The sequence below is a fragment of the Danio rerio genome, chromosome 24 (genome assembly GCF_049306965.1).
Source record: "Danio rerio strain Tuebingen ecotype United States chromosome 24, GRCz12tu, whole genome shotgun sequence".
Classification (NCBI taxonomy): domain Eukaryota; kingdom Metazoa; phylum Chordata; class Actinopteri; order Cypriniformes; family Danionidae; genus Danio; species Danio rerio.
Genome location: NC_133199.1, coordinates 32,785,562 through 32,810,430, shown reverse-complemented (window position 1 = coordinate 32,810,430; position 24,869 = coordinate 32,785,562). Strand labels below are relative to the sequence as shown.

General features: G+C 34.8%; 1 long non-coding RNA gene across 1 annotated transcript; it reads left to right on the top strand.

The window, feature by feature from the left end:
• The first annotated feature begins 9,669 nt into the window (after positions 1-9,669).
• Positions 9,670-11,239, top strand: LOC110438354 (uncharacterized). The gene is made up of 3 exons (XR_002456638.3): positions 9,670-9,747; positions 9,818-9,968; positions 10,969-11,239. It is a non-coding gene; the product is annotated as an uncharacterized lncRNA (long non-coding RNA).
• Positions 11,240-24,869: the final 13,630 nt, after the last annotated feature.

Sequence of the window (24,869 nt, the reverse complement as noted above, 5' to 3'; positions counted from 1 at the left end):
TAGTCCCCAGCTAAGGGTAATATCATTGTGCAAGTCGCAATGTAGTTAAAATGATCAAAACATATATTTTTGCATGGTCTGAGTAAGATGCTAATGGTCTAATCTGATTCAATGCTTTATGCTAAGCTAAGCTAAAAGTGCTCATGCCACATCTGGAGAAAAGCTGAATAGATTCACAACTGGTCAACTGCTAAACTCTAGAGGACTTAAAATGAACTTATCCTTCCCCACGACACCCCCCCCCCCCCCCCCCCCTCTCAGGTTTCTTCCTCAGGGGGTTTCTTCCTCAGGGATGTTTTGCGTTTCCTGACGAGATCGCCCTCTGGCTTTCAGAGAAACTTACTTTGGATCACACTGTGCTTCCATGAAAAGATGTGCATGACGATCTCAGCTTTGATCAAAAACATTTGCCATTTTGTTTGGATTAATTACCCAGCCCTACTTTGTACTATAAAATGAATGTTGTTTAAATGCAAATCCGATTCAGAGATCGGCTGAATTAAAACAACAACAAAAAAGTCGATCAGTGCATTTACAGTCAAAAGACAAACCTGTGGAGGAGGAAGACCTCCAGCACCTTCTGGACACACAGGTAACATGGTGAGTTTGTTTGGCGTGCTGCACTGGCAGCTGGGAGAAGGACTGATGTCCGTCCACTCTGAGTTGCTCAACATCTCAATGAGCATCGGGTTCACCAGGGGCATCTCCCACTCTGTGGTAATGTTATTACATGGATATTCTCTGTGGGAAACAAGATTGGGCAGTTTTAAAGATCAAAATGTAGATAAAGATGTCATTCCATGACTGTTTTGCATTTGTAAAAAGTTTAAAAACTTGAATCTTGACGTATGCAGACTGTTACACTAAAAAAATGCTTTTCTTACTTAGATTTTTTGTCTCGTTTCTAGTCCAAATATCTACAAATTCTTAAATCAAGAAGCATTTTCTGGACAAGCAAAACATATTGTCTTGTTTTAAGAAATAAAATTCCAAAATAAAGTGAGTTTTTCCTCAAATCAAGCAAAATTATCTGCCAATGGGGTAAGCAAAATAATCGTTTTTCGATTTGTGATAAGATTATTTTTTGTGCTAGCAAATTAAACATTGTAAATTTAGATTTCGCACAAACTTTAAACTGAATGTATTTTTGAGCACATAAACGTGGGCTTAGTGAGCGGTAGAAATTATTTCACAAACTTCTGACATTTACATTACAAACTTTAAAAATTGTAGTGTGAAAAAAAGCAGGCTAACAAAAGCACCATGCATATTAAGACAGATAATGTAGGCTTACAAGGACATAGCATATACAATGCGCAATGACCAATCCATTATAGGCTTGTAAATTATTAATATTTATTGTCATTTTAATGGTTATATTTTATCCAAGGCAAATTATCCTTTATACCCTCTACTGCATGGTGTTGCCATATGACAACATGATACTTATGTTCATTTCTCTGCCACTGTTTCTTTAAGACCAACATTGAATTTTTTTGTTTTTGGAAAGAGAAGACCTTAGTTAAGCCAATGATGTGCTTTTGGTTAAGTCATGCAGGGTTTTTCTGTGGCGTGATTTCTGACACACTGGCGTTTTTTGTGAGTAGTTGCTGAATGCAAATGTAAACGTGAATAAAACCAAAGGATTAAATTATGTGAGATCCACAAAAAAGCCTGAAACATCACTGTCATCTGAAACATCATCATCCAGTAAGTTATGATGACATATTCACAACTCAATAATGTTTTTAGCTGTGCAATAGTGGAATGTGCAATATTGCAATGGGTTAGCTAGCTAGCAAGGTCAGCTGTGAACTATTAAGCTATAACAATAACAACATGAATGCTAGTAATATAATGTTAATTAGTCATTTGTTAATGGCATTTGCATTATGGATAAAATCTAGTTTTGATGGCAATACTACTTTTGAATAGATATGAATACAGGGAACAGTGTATTAGCGAGCACCACCATGTTCTATGGTAAATGAAAGAAGAAAAGTACAGAACTGGCTCTTCCTGCTGATGAAAGTGAGGATGAGATGGGTTTTAGTGACCATGAGAATGATGTATATTGGACATTTGATAAGAGCAGTGATGGAGACAATTCATGTAAGTTAGCTCTGAGGCAGATAAGACAGGCGTAGTATAGTGTATAGAATACTATATAAACATTGTTAGCTAGTAGCTACATTATTCTGATGCATCTGGATATATTAGACTTGTTATTTATTTTTTATAATATTTACTGGGGAAAATATTTATTTCTACTTTATGTTGTATATATGATAATATTTTTTTTTCAATAATTCTCAGCAAAAAGAATGGATTAAATGAAAGCTGTTGGAATATCAGTTGTTGGAAAGTATGTGTCATTTATAATTTATGTGTCAAAGCTTATAATACTGCACCACCAATGAAATAATTTAAAACAACAAAATTATTAATTATAAGGAAAGTTCTAAATTAGAAATGTATAAGTTAGATTCACTGCTGGATGTTGTTGCCATATGGCAACATATCATAAAGTAGAGTTGCTAAAGTTTGCCCTGCGCGCTTGCAGTTTTTTAGAAACTTCTTTGGTTTGGTGTGTCAATCTTGTCAATGCTATTATTCAAAAAAAGGTAATGATTCGCATTCAAGTAATTGCTTCGTACTGTTTTTTATTTTTTCTCTTGCTTACATTCTACGTGTGATTAAAAGGCAAAGATGTTTCGACACAATGCCTTCCTCAGTGTGACAGTACAAAAACAGTACGATGCAATCACTTGAGTGCGAATCATTAACTTTGACATTAACATTAACATTAACTTAAGTACATAAAAAAAAAGATTGTTTTCCAAAATTTTTTTACAGCACTTCAAGTTAAGCCATTTTAAGAAAAGAAGAACAGTCAATTATTTTGTTTATAGATCTATCATAATGTGTGCGGAAGAGGGTTAGAAATCTTCAGTTATAGTTATCTTTAGTATATTATTATTTATTTTTAACTTGGATGCATATGAACTTATGGCATTTGCAGACAATCAAAACAACAGTAGGAACTTTAAAAACAGCATAAATGACACTTTATTATTGAAAACAACCATGTTTCTTACTCAAGAGGTTCATCCACCATACATCGGGTCCCAAATCCAGGTCTGTTTAAAAGAACTTCGCCAAAATACCTCATGTCTGGGCTTTGCATCTGCTCATTACTGGAAAAAGACAAAAAAAAAAAAAACAATTGTTAGCTGCTTATGTGCTGAATAAATTAAATAATGTCAATTTGTCAATGTACCTAAAGAAGGTGAACTGTCGGCCGTACATCCATGGACTGAGAGTAAGACTGGGATATTCACCGAATGGGGGAACAATCAGCGTGAACATCAGAGAAATAAACACAAAGCTTGCAGGCAACACAATCTGAGAAAGAAAATAAACCAGTTTTCAACCAAAACCTGAAGACTTCATCTGTGTTAGTAAGTTTGGAAACTAAAGCTATAATTGTAACCTGGGCGAGAAAGTCTTTGCCGGAGCGCGTGGTGTGATGAAACCTCTTAATGAGAAGAGCGAAAAACTGCTTCACAACCAGAAAAAAACCCTTCACCTGCTGGGATCCTCTGCCCTCTTTGCTGATTACATTTGCAGAGTTTGACTGGCCGTTAGCATGTGATCTATCTGTATCTGCACACAAGATCAAAAACAGTCAAAAAGATATCTAAAAATACCACCATATATACTACAGTATATACAGGGTTCCCACTTTAAGTAAAATATTAAATTCTCAGATTTTTCTCTGACTTTCCCTAATTAAAGAGCTGAATTTCCATGACATCTAATGGACTTTAAGTCCATATTTATTAAGTACATATTTAAAAGGTTTTAGCTTGATTATACGTTTGCATTACCTTAATAGCCACTATGAGCACAACAATAGATAATTTACCTCAGATTTTGACAATTTTACTGTATGTACTGTACTTACTGTTATGTGTAATTCTGTTACTGTTATTGTTTGTGTGATAGCGCAATAGTAGTTTTACAAACTTTACATTTAGATTTTCTGTCTACTTTTTCAGAGCTTTACCATTATTCTGACATGTTAGCCTTAAGTTTTTAAGCTGTTAATTAAGTGACTGGCAGTTGATGAGTGTAAAAGGAACAAAATGGAGCTGAAAAATAGTCTAACCATAATAGGCATGAAACAGTGCTGAAAAAAATAATTAAATAGATACTAGAATCACTGAAAAATATTTGATCTTAAATTTACAGTAAATGCATTATTTTCACAGTAAGGTACTGTATGTAAATTCACAGTAAATAACTGGAATTACCTTGGAATTATAAGGTTCTGTCTGCATCCTGAATGATTTTGAGATATTGAGCTTCAAAGTTTTTGCATTCCATAGCAAACGTGTGTAACCTTTTGTTTTGTAAATAAAAAGTCTTAAAATGTAAACAACTTATTAAAAAACACCCCATTATGTAAATAAGTTGTCATTGAATAAAAATGTGTCAATAAATCAATTTTAACAAAAATGTCAGATAGAACTTTATAATTCTAAGGTGACAAATAATTCTGTAAATATTTCTAAACATAAATAAATTGCCTGTACTAGCATAAAAGTTAATGTGTATTAATTTCTATGTTGAATAAAATATGAATAGTGTTTGAATTCATATAACTAACGTGCAAAAGATTATTACAACGTATTACCGTAGTGAAATTCTGGGACTTTATTAAAGTGATTTAAATAGACGAAAACAAAACTTCAATGATTTTGACCATTTTTTTTCTATCAGAGAACCATGTATATACAGTACTATAATTACTAAAAATAATTGTGCAAAATACATAAAAACTAAACAGGCAATGCTAATGACTGTACAATTATTGAGCTTAACAGCTATGAATATTGGTTTATACAAAGCCTTAAAATTGCTCTAATATCTTTTGTTTTCACATTTATGGGTTTCTCAGCAGCGCAAATTATCATAGTTGGGTAAAAACGTTTACTTTTACGTTCGTTTTTTTTTTTTTTTTTGCATTCTAATTTGCTCAAAAAAAATCCATGATAGTGTTTTCATGACTTGACATGAAGAAATTTTGTGTGTCTGATAAAGGCAGCTAGAAGAAAAAACAATCCTAGGGGGCACCTTGATGTAAAAAAAAACAAAAAACATCAAAAACATATAAAATATGCACTTTTACTTAAAAAAGGGCAATTTGATGTCAATTTGCATGTAAACTACCTTGATGTCAAAACAACATTAAATTGACATGTCAAAAGTCAAATGCAGCACTTTCCTGTAATTGGTTTTTGACATGCTTTTTGGACACCAATATTAGACGTTATTTTGATGTCATTCTGACATCAGTGTACAGTAGTTTGCAAGCATTTTGTAGGCATAGAAAATCCAGAGTGAATTGATCCTTTGGAATTGAATCTTTTAGAAAAATCAGTTCATGCATCAAAGTGTTAACTGCCACTACGCACTATTTAGCACTGAGTCTAGCCAGCGGTATGACTGAGAATGCATGAAGCTTTATAAGCCTAAGAGACTAAGTCATCACCTTCTTCTATATTCACTTTGACTGTGTTGTCTCTATAGAGACTCGCAAGAGATTTCTGTTGGAGGATTCTGACGTCTAAGGGGTTCAACCACAAAAAACAGACATCACATGGACAAAGAAAGACGGCACACTCACTAGCACCATAAAAGGATGCACACAATACTCTGAGACCGAATGATAGATCAAGTCTGAAATCTTACCAGATGCCGTATTGATGTGAGCAGCCTCTCCATCAGCAGTCACTTTAAGAAACACCTGCAGAAGACAAGAGGCAAAACTTCCATTTTCATTCGTTCATTTTCTTTTCAGTTTAGTCCCTTTATTAATCTGTTTTTTTTTCCTTCACTTTCGTTTGTTCCTCGCCACTGTCGCCACTGGCTGGCTTGGTTTGGGACTTGTGGAGCTGCGCATCGATGGATTTACTCTTCAGTGTTTGGACTATCAGCAGGGAAATTTAAACCACAATGAACTGAACTAAACTGAACTGAACTGAACTCTGAAAACTTGACTGACAGTTTCAATTTACTAGAACTTTTATGTTAAGCTGCTTTGACACAATCTACATGGAACAAGCACCATAGAAATAAATATAAATAAGCTAAATTGGCAGTAGTGTATGTGTTTGAACGTGAGTGTGTACGGGTATTTCCCAGTACTAGGTTGGGGCTGGAAGAGCATCTGCTGCGTAAAACAAATGCTGGATGAGCTAGCAGTTTATTTCGCTGTGGTGACCCCTGATAAGAATAACTAAGCTAAAGGAAAATGAATATATGAACGTAATAAAATATCCTTTCTAAATATATAAATAAAGGTGGCACAGTGGCTCAGTGGTTAGCAATGTTGCCTCACAGCAAGAAGGTTGCTGGTTTGTGTCCACGCTGGGACAGTCTGCATGTCTGTGTGGAGTTTGCATGTTGTCCCCGTGCTGGCGTGGGTATCTTCTGGGTGCTCCAATTTCCCCCACAGTCCAAACACATGCGCTATACGTGAATTGGATTAACTTAATTGGCCATAGCATATGAGTGTGTGTGTCTGTGTGTATGAGTGAATGTGAGAGTGTTTGGGTGTTACCCAGTACTGGGTTGCAGCTGGAAGGTCATTCGCTGCGTATTACATATGCTGGAATAGTTGGTGGTTCATTCCGCTGTGGCAAGCCTTGATAAATAAGGGACTAAGCTGAAGGAAAATGAATATATAAATAAACAAAAAATAGTACTTTTATATTGTATTGGTACAAACCAACACAGTGACACGTTTACTTTATTTTCTTAGTTAATAGCACATTCTGTGACTGACAGACCTCCTCCAGTGAAGTGTCTGACACTCCGAAGCTGCTCAGTCCCATGTCGGCAAGCGTCTCCTCCAGCTCTCTAAACAGACTGGCATAAGAGCGATGTTTGAAAGCACGGCTGGGCAGCAGGAAGGTCAGCTCCTGTCCGATGACCTCTATCAACCTGGCCTCTGGGACGTGATGGTGGACGAGCGCTGTGATGCTCTCAATGTTTCCTGAAAAAGAAAGATTATATGTAACAATTTGCAGTATAATTTTATTGATCTAAAACTTTGTTTATAGTTGATTTGTGGAGACTTGTATTTCAGTATGGTAATGCACCGACTTCCAACCAAAACAGAATAAGGATTGGGGTGGCTTTCTTTTTGCCTCATATCATTCCCTCATAGCAAACTATTGGTGAGAAACTTGTGATTAATAATATTGTGGCTGAAGCCATCAAACTAAGGTCAACAGAGAAGAACTGTCACTCCAAACACAGAAGCATATGGTGAATTTGATTGACGATAACCAAAACAAACTTAAAGAATAACAATGTGCACAAGCAAAATAAACACTGTTCATTTAGATTTCACATGGACTTTAAAGGGCACCAATTTTACTCCTTTTTCAAGATTTAAAACAAGTCTTTTGTGTCTCTAGTATGTGTCTGAAAGGTTTCAGCTCAAAATACCCATCAGATTATTTATTTTTATCAGAATATTAGAAATTTGAGCCGTTTTGACTTTGTACTAGCTGTTGTTGTTGCCTGTGGCTTTAATGGAAATGAGCTGGTTCTCCCCACCCACCGTTCCCACGTGCGTGTCAGAGCCTAAGAGATCGCTCACTAATGCTATAATGGGTGTAGCTTCTCCTGCTGCATCTCATGCATAAACAGCACAGTGACAGACAAGAATGAAGCAGATTTTCCTCACTACAGTAAGAACTTTCTCAACGGTTATTTGATATATTTGTTGTGGAGTTAAATCAAGCCTTTCTGCAACGATGAGTCACACACAATATCGTTATAAAGTTTACGCGTGAATGCGTGTTTAGCTTTGCACTGTTTTTGTACGGCAAATGTGACAGGATACAGATTCATATCCAATGCTGAATCGACATCTGTTATGCTATGTACAAAATAAACCGGATTTAACATTCATGAACCGGTATTGAAGCATCTTCTTTAATAATTGTACTAACACGTGGCTATGATGATGCATTACAAAATGATTTTACTGTCTTTATTACAAACATACACTGTTTTTGAAACGTTTTAAACTTGTAAAACTCATTCTTGAGGCTGCCAGTCATGAGTTGAACAGATTGCTTAATCCCAGTGGCTTTGCGTACTTCCTGTCTTGTGGATATGATTATATGCCTTACTATGGTGGCATGTTAATATGCGGCTGTCATCCAATTTGGTGGGCGGGGAAACTGCACTCTTACTTCACATTGCGTTGGGCTTCAAAATGGGAGGGATTTGGATCCTATTTTAACGTCAGGAAATCAAAAAAAGAGACTTATTGTCTTTTTATCACCCCAACATGCCTGTAAACACACTATATCCACACACAGTAACATAAGATGATTTTCATTATAGGTGCCCTTTAAAATGCTCCTTTTGATATGGTTACACTTGGAACATTCACTACCCTGGAGTTTTTGTACCCTCAAAAACTGTGTTTTAGTTGAGGTGGTGTTTCAACATCAAAATTCAAAGAAACCAAGATGACAGAATTGATAACAATGAGAGTTTTAAATAACTTACACTCTTTGACCAGATTGTTTAGGTTGTTTTTATGCAGAAAAAAGTGACACTGTGTATCTAAATGGTCAGTTGTTCAGTCATAAAATAAAGCTATCACTGCCAACTTAAAAGTGATATTAAATAGCCTGCATATATAGCAAATGTATGCAGTATAAATGTATATAGACTACAGTTTGTACTATAATTTAATAGCTAAATCATAATTGAAACAGGGGTATCATTTTCTGATCACAGGGATCATTTTCTGTTTAAAAAAGTACATGATTTTTTTTAAATGTCTTATTGGCAGTTTGTAAAATAGCTATCCCTCAATGGTTTACATGGGTACCATCTGCAAAGACTTGAGGCTGTAATTGCTGCCAAGGTACATCAACAAAGAATTGAGCAAAGGCTGTGAATACTTCTGCACATGTGAATTTTCAGTTTCTTTCATTTTTAATAAATTTGCAACAATTTAAAAAACTCTTTTTCACATTTTCATTATGGGTATTGTGCGTAGAATTTTAAGGAAATAAATCAATTGAATCCCTTTTGGAATAAGGGTGTAACATAAAAAAATGTGCGCTATGAATACTTTCCGAATGTGTTTCTGATTATTTCACCTGCTACTGATTATACTTAAACAAGAAGTTAGTTATTTGCATAATCCTGTCTACCCGTGATATAAATACATGCTAAAATTGGTGTTTCATATTACACATGGAATAGATTACAGACATGGTCAGCTGACCCATAACAGCAGAGTTGGCTTAAGGAAGAGCAACAGGTTTACAAACCTTAAGGACTCTTAAGTTGATTTAAACAAACTGTATCAAAATATTTTAAAATATGATTGATTGAATGATATTAACTGCATATTCTGAGAAATTTTTTTAATATTTTCTGACTTTAAATGCATTTAAACCTGTTGTAGGAAAGTCCAACACATTATTAGGACACTTAAAAATAACACATGACCTGCTGTTTAAAAGCACACAAGTGTAAATGCAGCCTGATATAAACATACAGTGTAAGCACTTTACCTTCCATCTGTCTCTCACTGACTCTGGGCTTCTCAGTGTCGCTCGCTTTAAATTTGGTACAGAGTGAGCACTTACAGGAGCAGTCATCAGTACAGTCGCATTGACCCTGGAAGACCACAGCAAACATGTATGTAGGTGTATTATACGGTGTAAGATTAATAAGGTAGATAATTAAGGTCTTACCTCCTTTCTGACAGGAGCTGGCTGCTCTTTAATGCGTCGCACTAGAGTGAGGTAAAACCCAGCGCCCAGACAGTTCTTGAGGAAAAGAGGAGAACCACAGCAGTACAGTCGACCCTGAGAGATGATGGCCACACGGTCACTCAGCAGATCCGCTTCATCCATGTGGTGAGTGGACAAGATCAACGTTCGGCCTGGATAACAAAAACACACACATACAGTACACAAAGTTGGTTGTACATGTGTGCTTAGAGAAAAAAGATGCACAAAACAAAATAAATATACTACTACTACTACTACTACTACTACTAATAATAATAATAATAATAATAATAAATAATGCTACTAATAATAATAATAAAAATTACAGTAATAACAAAATAATATTAATAAAAATAATAATAACAATTACTAATATTATTATTATAATTTATTAAATGTTTTAAATGAAAGATATATAGATTTTTTAAATACAGATTCAATACTATTCAAATGCTGGATTGGTGGATTATTTAATATTATGTAGTTTGCCAGGAGTGTAAAAATAACATAAAATATTTTTCAAATGCATTTATTACTATTACTACTAAAGTTTATAATATAGTTTAATATAAAGACTGTCAGATTGATTGATAAACTGAGGTCAAATATATGAATAAACAATTATAATTAATGCTAATAAATGATAATATTATATATAATATACATGTACATTGAATATATTAATAATAATATAATAATAATAATAATAAAAAAAATAATAATAATAATACAAAAATAAATGACATCAATATAATAATAAAATATTATTTAATACAAAGATGAACTGACAGATTGATTGATAAACTGAGGTGAAATATATTAGGCAACAATTAAAATTAATGATAATAAATGCTAATAATATAAATAACATGTAATAATAATAATTATAATAATTATTATAATAATAATAATTATTATTAATATATTACATATGATAATAAAAATATAATTTGAAACAGGGATGGACTGACATGTTGATAAACTGAGGTGAAATATATTAATAAACAAATATAAATATTGATAATAAATTATAATAATTTACATGCACATTCAATAAATAAAAATAAAAGTCATAAATGGATGGCTCAGTGCATTGATTTATCATAAAATTTGATGCAATTCTCAGGTACCAGCACGGTATTTCAGCAGAAGGTCCCAGATGGAGCGTCTGGAATATGGGTCCACTCCTGATGTGGGTTCATCCAGAAACACCACTTTAGCACCTCCAACAAAAGCCATGGCCACAGAGAGCTTCCTCTGCATGCCACCTGCATACGAAAACAAAATCCCTTTGTTATTCTGCACAAATGTAGCTTTGAAGCAGAACTAGGTTCAGACTGCAGAGGAAGGAATTGTAAAATAAAATAACCCTTCTAAGATTCAATGATCAAACCTGACAGGTTTTGTGCCTCCTCATTCCTCTTGTGAGGGAGACCGAGATCTTCCAGCATGTTTTCCACCTCTAGCTGGGCTTCAGGTAATGGCCTTCCCTTCAGCAGAGAGTAGAACAAGATGTGCTCTGCTACTGTCATACTTCAGAAGAGAAAGATATCAAATAAACAGGATAAGTAAAGTATGACAGACTTAGATTTTGTCCTCACAAAGCCAATCAAAAAGTGTCACATAACAAGGAAATAAAACATTGTGTATCTGTAAAATGCTACTAACATGTTTTACCATATAATGATAGCCATAATGATAGCTGATAATAATAGGACATCATTAACTTGAAATATTAACATACCATTGTTAACATAATGCTACCAAGTTTATTACACTGGAAACATGATGCCACCATGTTATAACACATAGCTAACAGGTTTTACAATATACAAACATGTTCAGACATCCCAAGTCTCCCGGAAGTTCCGCGTGTCACCCGCAAATGCATAGAGACTCCCGGATGTCCGCAAACGAATGATAATCTCCCAGAATTTGAGCGTCCCCCGCCCAGTCCTTAAATACGTGCACACCCCTCTCCATATCGCATCCCTCCTAGCTCTTCAGGTAAGTCGGGCGCAGCTCACTCCCACCGCTCTTCAGGTACATCGCACGCACACGCCCCCACCGCTCTTCACGCACCCACTCTCCCGCAAATCCTCTCTGTCTTCCCCGGATATGACTTTTCCCAACTTGGGATGTCTGCATGTTTTTAGCTTGAATATACAAGTTGATACTTTGTTTTACTTGTTTTTTACTAGATGGTTGGCTTTTTAGCATAAATGTGTAGCATATAGCTTGTTTGTGATGCTAAAAACGTTTCTAGTATTTTGCTAACATTAATTAACATGTTGCTAACATATTTCTATTATGATTTCCACATTCCAAGCATGAATTAGCAAGTTAATTGCTAACATAAATTAAGACAAGTTTTTTTCTTGAAAAATATATTGCTATATATATTGCTAGTTTGTTTTATTTTTTTACCAGATTGCTAGCATTTTAGCATGTTAGAGGAAATTAATTATTATGAAACTAGCATCCCTGCTGAAAAATCCAGCTTAAACCAGCCTAGGCTGGTTGGCTGGTTTTAGCTGGTTGACCAGCTTGGTTTTAGAGGGGGTTTGGCCATTTGGTTTAAGCTGGATATAGCTGGTTTTGGCTGGACTCCCAGCTTGGCTAGGCTGGTCAAGCTGGTTTTAGCTGGTCATCTCCCAGCCTGACCAGCTAAGACCAGGCTGGAAATGGCTGGAAACCAGCTTGGAAGTGGCCAAAACCACTCTAAAACCAGCTAAAACCAGCCAACCAGCCTAGGCTGGTTTAAGCTGGATTTTTCAGCAGGGTATAGCATGACTAACAAAACACAGACAACCTTTCTAGCATTCATTAGTATTTTCTCCGCTAACATTAATTAGGATGTTGCTAACATGTTTCTAATATGTTGCTAGCATGAATTAACAGATTGCTAACATGTTTCCGGCATGAATAAAATATGTTGGTACATGTTTCAGTTAGCATTCTGTTAGCATGTTGTCAACATGTTTCTAACTTGTTTCACTATGTTGTTAACATATTTGAACATCACTAGCATGAATAAACATGTTTTTTTTTCCCCATGGTTAGCGTATTGCTATGATTTAACACATTGCTAATGTTCTAGTATGCTGCTAGCATGATTTGAAACCAGTTTAACCTGATTTCAGACACAAAATAAAAAACATTTAGAGTCAGACTAGTCCTGGTTTGGGGGTGGTAGCTTAATGAGATCATAAAATGTTATCTCAGAAGAAAAAGCTGCATAAATAATAGATCAGTATTCTCACAGCAGATGTATAAACATCCTTCACAGTGAAAACACATAAAGGTTTACGAACTGGTGAAAGATGATATTATGCTGAGGGCACATTCCCAGAGATTTACGAATGGCGTCCATGTCAGTTCGTATATCCTTCCCATAAATGTATGCTGTGCCAGAGGTGGGAGGAAACATGCCGGTGAGAACAGACCTGTAGAAAAGAAGAGAAAACATCCAACGCATGATGTTACCATATATAAACAAAGATCAATATCGGTGAGTTTGGAGACTGTACGTACATTGTGGTAGTTTTTCCTGCACCATTGTGGCCGAGGAAGGCAGTGATCTGACCCTCATAGAAGGTGAGACTCAGACCATCCACAGCAGGTCTAGAGCTGCCGCTAAACACCTTATACAGATTCTCCACACACACTCCAGCCACCAAACCTGATGGTTCGGGCTCAAAAAATACCTTCCCTAAAGGAATACAAGATTGGAAAGTTATTAAGATGGCTCCACACCGTAAAATAAACTCTTGTTGCCTTTCTTTTAGTCGAATCTCATTAATTTTTCTAGTCATCTCAAATTACATTAATCAAACTAACTAAAAATATTAAGTTAAACTTTGTATAACCTAAAAAAATGAGATTAAAAAACGATTATTTTAAGTCAGAATTGCAAGTTATGAAGTCAGAAATCTGAGTTAGAAAGTCGCTATTCCGAGTTATAATGTCACAATTCTGAGTTATAAATTCGAAGTTATAAAGTCGCTATTCCGAGTTATAAAGTCGCTATTCCGAGTTATAATGTCACAATTCTGAGTTATAAATTCGAAGTTATAAAGTCGCTATTCCGAGTTATAAAGTCGCTATTCCGAGTTATTAAGTCAGAACTCCGAGTTATAAAGTCGCTATTCCGAGTTATAATGTCACAATTCTGAGTTATAAATTCGAAGTTATAAAGTCGCTATTCCGAGTTATAAAGTCAGAACTCCGAGTTATAAAGTCGCTATTCCGAGTTATTAAGTCAGAACTCCGAGTTATAAAGTCGCTATTCCGAGTTATAATGTCACAATTCTGAGTTATAAATTCGAAGTTATAAAGTCGCTATTCCGAGTTATAAAGTCAGAACTCCGAGTTATAAAGTCGCTATTCCGAGTTATAAAGTCAGAACTCCGAGTTATAAAGTCGCTATTCCGAGTTATAAAGTCAGAACTCCGAGTTATAAAGTCGCTATTCCAAGTTATAAAAGTCACAATTCCAGGTCATTCAGAATTGCAACTTAATAACTCTGAATTCTGACTTTATAATTCGGAATTGCATCTATAACTCGGAATTCTGACATTATAACTTGAAATTGCTACTTTATAACTTGGATCTGCGACTTTATAATTCAGAATTCTCACTATAGCTCGGAACTCTGACTTTATAACTCGGAATTACAACTTTATAACTCTAAATTTTGACTTTATAACTCAAAATTGTGACTTTATAACTCGGAAATGCAACTTTATAACTCAGAATTCTGACTTTATAACTCGGATTTGCGAAATTATAACTTGGATTTCTGACTTTGTAACTCGGAATTGCCACTTTATAACTCAGAACTCTGACTTTATTACTCGGAATTGCAACTATAACTTGGTATTGTGACTTTATAATTTATTATTTATATTTAATTATTTATATATATTTTTTTACATTTTATTAAACATTTATTTTTTTATTATTCTGTGGCAGAAATGGGCTTCCATATTTTCCGTTAAACATCACCTGGGGGAAAAAAACTGATCAGAGGGTTTTATATTTATTCTTAGTGTATTTATAATTATTTTAAAACAAATTTAAAAAGCTTTTAAAATATTATTAACAAAGAATGAATTGGAAAAACAAAATCTGAAGTATCTATTATTTTGTATGAAACCATGGCTACCATGGTAAATGTTTAATAGGAAAAGCTACGTTTACACCATGATCCGTGAGAAGAAAGGAATGTTACAGTCACAGGTAACAGAATAAACATCCCTAACGTTTCTAATATACATTAACTGGTAATAAGACAAACACAGAAACCAGCATTCCAATCCACCAGCCGAACAAACAGACACAAGGTCAGTGTATTTCCAGAAAGGACACTCACAGAGGTGAATTTGTGCATCAAGTGTGTACATGTGGACTTGTGAGTCATATACATGCCTGGCGCCACATTATACAGTGTGCTTGAACTTAAGACAGGCTGGCAAGTGCTGATGGATAATGCCAGCCAAACTAAGACTGCAGTAATTACTCCCATAGGACTCCGTCGGTTCAAAGCCAAGAAACCTGCTGGATGCCTGCGCTCTAGTCAAGCAGATAAGCCTGGTAAGGTGTAGGGATTCATCTGATGGGATCCTTTCCAAGGGGTAAGAAAAGAAACAACACCTTCCTGTTTGTTGTAATAGGCTCCTTCACAAAATACTGTACAGCAAAATGAAAGTTTTCCCCTGAAAGATACTATATATATTTTTTAAGAAAGTATTATGTACTTTGGAGAGCCACAATACATCTGACAGAATAAACAACGAAATATGAAATTATTTATAGGGTTTCTAAATTTAAACACATTTCAATCACTTTCCAGGTGTATTCTCGAACTTTTTTGGCACTTTACAAGTGTGGCAAATTACCAACCCAGTCTTATTATTGATACATACCCCTGCATACATTTCTGGACAGCAGGAAATACGTCTCAGGAGCCACGTTTTTTTGCAGCTTTTGTTTTCGCGTATCCGCCAGAAGCCACTGTGTACGCTTTTTCAGATCTCAAATTTGTCTCACGAGTGCCATTCGAGCCTGCTGTTGTTGTGCAAATCTACCAGAGGCCGCTGTCGACTACCTGACTGACTGACTGACCGACAGACGGTCCGACCGGCCAACGTATATCCCCACCCACCCCATTCTCTATACCCAACCGACAGTGTTTCCAAAAGCACTGATCCACCCACCACCTTCCCTAAACCCTTTTAAAACTTAAACTTTTAAAAACAATCCAGAAAAAGAAAAGCCCTCGTGGCCTCCTGATTTTTACAACGTTTTCAGATCTTACCATGTTCTCGCCCTGTTATTTACTTGTTTGTTTATTTTTTGCCTTTTGTTTTTGTTCTACCTACTTTATTTAATCGTTCTTTGCTGGAGTCGAACCCCGTCATCGTGGTCAACATCTCTCTGCATCTTACATCTGACGACATACAAAGCAAGCCATTGGGCAAAGTGGTAGCAGCAGAAAAGCAGTCCACATGGAGGTAAGCAGTCAGCTAGTAGCGCGAAAAGAAACAGAAGCCGTCGGTGGCATTATACCGCCCCGTAGCATTAATTTTAAAGACGAAATGCAGCCATACTTAGCTTTGGCTACATAATTTGCGCTCTCCAGAAACGTATACAGGGGTACGTTTTCACAATGAGCCAGTGTTGCAAATTACATAATTAAATACTTTATAAATAAATAAATCTGACTTCAACACTGTTTTGTCTCGTTTCTAGTCTAAATATCTAAAAATTCCTAAATCAAGAGGCTTTTTTTAGTCTAGTCAGGAAAAAATATATAGGCATGTTATCAGAAATAATGTCAAAATGAACATAAATGAAATTTTTCTTTAAACAAGCAAAATAATTTGCCAACAGGTAAGTAAAATAATCTTGTTTTAGCTTTGAAGAAAGTTTATTTTCCGTACCCAATTAGCAGATTATTTAGCTTGCTTTAAGGGAAAAACCCAATATATTTTTATAATATTTCTGAAAACGAGGCAGTTTTTGCTTTTTGGTTTAAAAGTTTTTTTTAAACTAGAAGCAAAACAAAAACTTGAACAGTGAATGTTTTTAATCTTTTATTTTATATATTTTTTAGTTTTTTAATTTTTGCATTTACAAAGTGGTAATCTTAGTGCATTTGTTTTCATTTTAATCAGAAAGCAAAACTATTTTGCTTTATATAAATAGTTTAATAGATCAATTAGTATGAAAGTTTACATTTTCAAGCAGTTTCAAGCACTTTTCAAATGCTAAAAAAACATTAGATTCAATCCATGTATTTACCACTTTCATGCTAGATGCTTATGTTGCATGGCTATCATGGGACCAGTTGTATAAACAGTCACTACGTTTACAAGGATATCACTAATCAAATAAATTGCCTTAATCCGAGTAAGACAATAATGTGAATAAGGACATGAGTTGCTTTTTGAATGTTCCTTTCATGATACCGTTTTACATGTTATAATGCAAAGTTTGAGTAATGTAATTGGGTCACCATTCTATTTACGTTTCCTCTGGAGTTTCGTGTCATTTTGGGTGTTTCAAGCAGTCCAGCAGTTTAACTTTCATTCAGGAACACTTCATTCATGCCCCCGCGTGACAAACTGAGGTATTGGATGCGCGTATGAAGTAAGAACTGCTGGAAAAGTGTACTGCACTTCAGTTTTGGGACCAAAATCGGCATACTCCACATGTCTTAATTCCACTTCTGTTTAGTTCAACCTTATTTTTAATCAGATTAAATGAATCAAAAATCACTGTTTATATGGTAGACTCAGAGTATTGTCTTAATCATATTAAAATTTTATTATTGGTGTCCATGTAAATGTACTCATTGTCACTATCCTTAAAGCGTACCTATTATGACCCTTTTTACAAGATGTAAAATAAGTTTCTGATGTCCCTAGAGTATGTGTGTAAAGTTTAAGCTCAAAATACCACACAAATAACTCTTTGAAACTGCCCCTTTAAGGCTTTGATCCTAATTGTGCTGTTTTGGTGACTGTCGCTTTAAATTCAAATGAGATTGCTATTTTTTTCCAAAAGAGGGTGGAGCTACAAATACCTATGCATTAGCATAGTGGCAGATTTAAAACCTGAATGAGTTTTTATGACTCTTAAAATGCTAGTAAACTAAACCTCTTTTCAAATGGTTGTAATAATGCGAAAAGTGACCTGCTGTACATCTTGGATGGCCAGAGGCTGAGTAATAATTGTAATAATTATACAACGCAATCAGTATTGCGTTGTATAACACACCTGATGAATCTGTGCTCATGCTCCTATTGATCTCCTCTTCCACTATCCTCTTCTGTAGTTTCTCTCTCTCCAGTTTCTCCCGTATGTCTCCATGTTTGCATGACCCGGGGGGCTCTGGAGGTTTTTCGGGTGCTGTGTGGTTTTTGGCCTGGTCATCAGTGTTGTTCACTAGATTATCAAAAGCAGGTTTCTCCACAGTTGGCTTTCCAGGGACTGTGCAGAAAGATTGATTTCCCATTAAAAAAATAATAATAATAAGATAAGAAGCCACTTACAACATAAAAAGTCACTCACCTTGTTTTAGAGGCTCGGGTCTGTTTAACCAATAAGAAGGCTGGATTGGAAAGTAACAAGGCCGACCAATACCGTATTGCCCTGATGATGAACATAATGTGTTAAATTGTATTCTCTGATATTTTTTTAGATTAATAAATAAGAATGAATCTAAAATAGGGCTGTATGATATTGTAAAAATCTGACATTGCGACATTTTTTTTTTCTGTGATAAATATATTGCGATGTGAATATAATTTCACAATATGACTTAAGTTAAACACTTTGGATAGTGTTACATTAATTGGGATGATTTTGTAGAGGAATGTATCAGCATAAAACTATCCATAAATATACAAAATAACTTAAATTCAATTAAAGCAGAGGAAAACAACAGAACAAAATGTAAATATGTAATAAACAGCGTTTTATTGTTTTCGGTGGAGTCTAACAGTATTGAGGTACTTAAATTCAATAATCAAATCTAAACTGATTAATCTATTTCTGCAACACTTAGTATTATTAATGAATTTGTCAACATATCAGGCTACAAAATGTCCTTTACTAAGTGTAATGCCTGCTTATTATCTTCGTCAATTACTTAAAATCTCCACAATATATCACCTTTCACTTGGAGTCAGATGGGTTATACATTTTTGGGCGTAGTGAAATCTCCTGACCTTGAGGATCTGTTTAGCAATAATTATGTCACAATAAATGAATAATCATGGATGATTTAGAATATTGGTCTTTATTGCTAATACTGTATCTCTCCTGGGAAGAATAATTGTGTACAAAATGAATGTATTGCCACATTATAGTTATTTATTTCTGTCTCTACCCTGCTATTTAAATAAATCATTTTTCAAATCTTTAAATAAACAAATTAATTCAATTCAATTCAGCTTTATTTGTATAGCGCTTTTACAATGTAGATTGTGTCAAAGCAGCTTCACATACATGGTCCTAGTAACTGGATCAGGGTAGTTCAGTTTTTAGTGTTTAAGTTCAGTTCAGTTTAGCTCAGTTCATTGTGGTTTGAAGTCATTATTGAGAGTCCTAACACTGAAGAGCAAATTCATTAGCAATTTTATTTGGAATAACCATCCACAAAGGATTGTTTTTAAAACGTTGTGCAAATCTAAAAAAAATTGAGGTTTACGGCTCCCAGGTTTTCAATTATACTACTGGGCAGCACAAAAAAAAAAAAAAAAATATATATATATATATATATATATATATATATATATATATATATATATATATATATATATAACAACTTGACATTCCAGATCTTTTGATGTGACTATTGCAGATTAGCACATTGCAATATCGATGCTGAAATTATATATTGTGCAGCCTTAACCTAAATATAATTTACCTGGGAAGACGCTATCGAGATACCAGGCGAGAACGCCATACAGAACTGTATCCACTGCCATCATGATGATGGAGTTGAGAAAAGAAAACTCGTCACCCTCCAGGAGACTGGTTTGGATGTTATCCCACTGCAGGCCGAGGCCCTGCTCTTCATACCGAGACAGATACTCCGTTCCAAAGCCAAACGCAACCTGGGACATCAGACTCTGTGGACGGTACACAGTTTAAGATGTAGAGAATCACTTTTAAACGGATAATTCCTCCAAAAAATTGGCATCAATTTACAAAAAATATTTATTAGTACATTATACAGGTTTTCTGCAGGTTTCACCAAGTTAAATTTAAGACTTTTAAAGACATTTTGAAGAGCATTATGAATTAAATTTTAGACTCATACAGGGCTACATGCCAAGGAGTTTTTCTAATAGCCCAAATAGATTTTTTTTATTTGTCATATGAAAAAAAAATTATAACTTAATACATTTAATAGTACAATAATAATTATTATTATTTAATTTATTTTTCTTAGTTATTTCTTACTTTAAATAATGTTTCAAAACAAAGCAAGCTCTAGTTTTTTTTTACATACACTTGTTTTTAACAACCGTTGTTCAAAATAAAACTTTTTTTTATTTTTTATAACAATCATTTTTAAAGTGGAATGTTAGTTATGGCCAGATTGGATAGCTATATTTTTAAGGCCTAAAATTTTGTTTTTAAGATTTAAGATATTTTTATTCTGTCATCGTTTACACATCTTCCTCTTGTTTCAAACCTGTTTGAGTTTCTTATTTTTTCTTTTTTATTATGGATTTCAATGGCTGCTTTTTCCAAACATTTTTCTGAACATAATGTTTTGTGTTCATTCATAAAAGTTTATAACCACTTGAGCGAGTTTAGGAAAAGTTTAGGAAATTTTCTTTTTTTAAATGAACTATCCATTTAGTAAAAAGAGAGAGAGCTTAATGTGCTGCAACTTAAGAAAACAAGTGAATAGAAAAACAGCACCAGCAAATTAAGACAACATCTTCATCGATTTGACAGCACAGATAAAGTGACAGAGAGTGAGAGTGGACACAACTGGGATTTGCTTATTGTGCAGTGACTATACTGTAGCTCAGTGACGCTGTAAAGGACGAAAAGGTGAGTGTTTTTGTTTATTTTAACACCCTCTTTTTTTAATTCCTTTGTCTTTTGCATATTATTAGTCTAAATAAACTTACGATTAACTGTGAATCATTATTAGATTGCTTAATATCCTCTACTATGAGTTGAAGGTTAATGAAAATAAATTCACAATGTTTCATTGTTGAAACAAGGACAACATACATTGCAGATAAGAATAATAGGCGATTAAAAATAAGGTTTTAGCCACTGTACATACAGGCAAAACTAAAATAATACCAATCACAGTGTATTTTAGCAGAGATTTCATTATTATTCAGCTTGCCATATAAGCAAATTATACTCTTGCTCAAGATTTTACATCTGAGAAGAAATTGCATTAAAGTACAGTTAAATTACAGTTTAAATTAATCTCAACATGAGGAAATAATAACTTAAAACATTCAACGTTCAAAGAAACATTTGTCTTTCTCTAGAACTTCAGTGACAGAAACTGAGATAGACATTAAAAAGTCATATTAAAGATACTAATATTTAGTTGTACAGTTTTTAGCTGTATGGTCCTTATTTCCATGTCACTTATCTGTGTCTGACTATTTCATCAGGCCTACAAACATTCATTTCCTTTATGTTCAGAAGCCATGTGAATGACTTGTATTTTGCCTGTAGATGTTTTTTTTTTTTTTTTCACTCTAAAAGTGCCAGAAACTGATTACTTGATTATTTGGAATCTTCAGAGATCCAAAGACCATAATACAAGTTATTTTGAAGAATTTTGGGGGAAAAGCAGCTATTGGTATAAATAGTAGTAATAAAAAAACAATGGAAGACAATGGCAGTTCTTTTCCAGCAATCTTCAGTATATCTGCCTTTGTGTTCAACAGATAAACTCAAACAGGTTTGAAACAAGTGGAGGATGAATAAATGAAGACCTTTTAAGTGCCAGTAGTCATTGATTCAGCATTATATGTTGTTTTTATTTGCTCTAATAGTGCCAGTAGCTTTTTTTTTAATCCCTCAAAACCCCATTTAAAAATCTCCTTTAATGTTCTCTAGCCTCAAATTGCAATTATTGGGCAAATTTTACCTTGAAGTTGCAGTTTTCTTCATTGAGAAACCTTTATAAGAACTTACATTATCAGTTCAGTTCAATCATGAGTTTTCGTGTAACATACCGCCATGATTTTCATGTCTTTGGTAATGCGGTCCTGCCAGGCGAAGCAGACTACATGCGGCAGGTACAGGGTGAAGTAAATGATGCCACTGCAGGCCGCCGCCAGATTGGCCTTATTAAAAAACACACTCATGAGGAAGCACTGCATGATGGTTGCTGTGGTGAAAGTGAGCAGGAAGAGGAAGAGGATGATGGGATTGCTGTAGTTCAGCACTTTTCCTCCCTGTGAGAAAACAAAGATGCACATTTATATTCTTGAAATTACAATATTATCATTATATTCTTTATATTCTATTGCCACAGCCATATCACCCTGCAGCCCAAGACTGGTTACTCACTGAAGCTACGCAGGGCTGAGCCTGGTCAGTACTTGGATGGGAGACCACATGGGAAAACTAGACTGCTGTTAGAAGTGGTGTTAGAGAGGCCAGCAGGGGGCGCTCAACCTGTGGTCTGTGTGAGTCCTAATGCCCCAGTAAAAGTGAAGGGGACACTATACTGTCAGTGGGCTCTCTGGGGTCATTAAAAATCCTGTGGCACTTCTCGTAAAGAGCCGAGGTGTAACCCCGGTGTCCTGGTCAAAGACCCTTAATCGGCCCTTACGATCATGGCCTCCCAATCATCCCCATCCACTAAATTGGCTCTATCACTGTCTCTTCACTCCACCAATAGCTGGTGTGTGGTGAGCACACTGGCGCCATTGTCCTGTGGCTGCCATCTCATCATCCAGGTGGATGCTGCACATTAGTGGTGGTGTGGAGAGATCCCCCCCTAATGATTGTGAAGCGCTTTGGGTGTATGGGCATACACAATAAATGCACTATATAAATACACATTACATTACGTTGAAACATTGCATTGTGCCATACTCTGCCGCTCAAATGTTTTACACTATTTTTAAAAAAGATTTATTTTGTTCCACGATCCAAAAAAAAAATCAATCTAACATGCTTATTCACCACTCAAAAAGCTTTAATATTTTGAAAAGGAGGAAAGATGTTTATTTAACATATTAATGGCAACAATTAAAAAAGCTTGAACCTGGAAATAACATAAAGAAGTCTTTCTGATGAAAACAAATTATTCAAAATAATAACACAAGTTGTAAAAAAAAGGAAAGAATGACATATGTGCTCAGGACACAAAAACAAGTCTTTGAGAAAACCTTGAGTAAATTGCTAGTTCTCTCCTTAATAACATTATTAATTATTTTTGAAAATGTACATGATTATGGAGGTATTTCATTGATAAATTGATAAAATATGTTTGCTAACAGTTAATGCTGATATTTTTGATAATATTAATATTGTTGCTATTTGTTGGTGCCAGACAAGCTGGTCTGAGTATTTCAGAAACTGAAGATCTACTAGTATTTTCATGCACAACCATCTCTTTACAGGGTTTACAGAGAATGGTCCAAAAAAGAGAAAATATCCAGTGAGCGGCAGGTCCGTGGGCACAGATGCCTTATTGATGCCAGAGGTCAGAAGAAAATGGCCAGACTGGATTGAGGTGATAGAAAGACAACAGTAACTCAAATAACCACTCGTTACAACCAAGGTATGCAGAAGAGCATCTCTGAATGCACAACATGTCCAACCTTGAGGCAGATGGGCTACAATAGCAAAAGACCACACTGAGTGCCACTCCTGTCAGTTAAGAACAGAAAACTGAGGCTTCAGATCGCACAGGCTCACCAAAACTGGACAATAGAAGATTGGAAAAACGTTGCCTGGTCTAGTGGGTCTCGATTGCTACATTCAGATAGTAGGGTCATAATATATATATATATATATATATATATATATATATATATATATATATATATATATATATATATATATATATATATATATACAGGTATATATTTGATATGTGTGTGTGTATTAGTATAAGTAGGTATGTATGTGTATGTTTTGTTTTTTTCTGATTTTACTGGTTGTTTGTTCCTAATAAAAAAATAAATAAATAAATAAATAAAAAAAAAAAGTATAAATACCCTTTTACTATTATTATGAACACTGAAAACTGCTTAACATCCTTATGGAAACCCTTCGCCGAAGGATTTTCTAAATAGCACAGAATATCATTCATTTGAAACAGGAATCATTCATTTTCTTATTTTTAAACAGTTTAGCAAGCTTTTGCTCAATAAAGTAAATATTTGCTTAAAAATAAAACTATTAAACTTACAACTGGAAAAACTAACAAAATAAATAAATACATGTACAAAAAATATCTAGATGGTTAGAAAACTATTAAAGCCACAAGAGGTCAGTATAGCACAAAAATGAAATCTGAAATCTCAGCTGAAAGCCTTTTACTTGACCACAATATTTTATTTAAGCAATTCTATTCTGCTAAAATTTAAAGCTGCACACTTTGTTTTTTTCAGTTAGCATGTTTTAGTGTGTTTTTGGACACCATCTCTCACCATGATGATAAGAGTGAGCAGGGCTGTGCTGGAGGCCATCATGAAGAAGGTGTCAATAAACCACGTGCACCAGAGCACGCGGTTTGTGACGCCCATGGCCTTCAGGGTCTCCTTCAGCCTCATCTCCTTCTCCAGCACGATGCTCTTCACCGTCATCGACACAGAGTAAACCCAGGCCAGAACCATGAAGATCGGAAAGCAACGGTTCAGGGTCAGCATGAAGCTAGAGCGTGGGTTATGAATAAAGGTGAAGAAAAAAAAACATTACATAATAGAACAAATAGTAAATATGCAACAATATAAATGTTCTGTTTGATTGTCATATTTTATATACACCCGACATTCGGCTCCTCTAGAT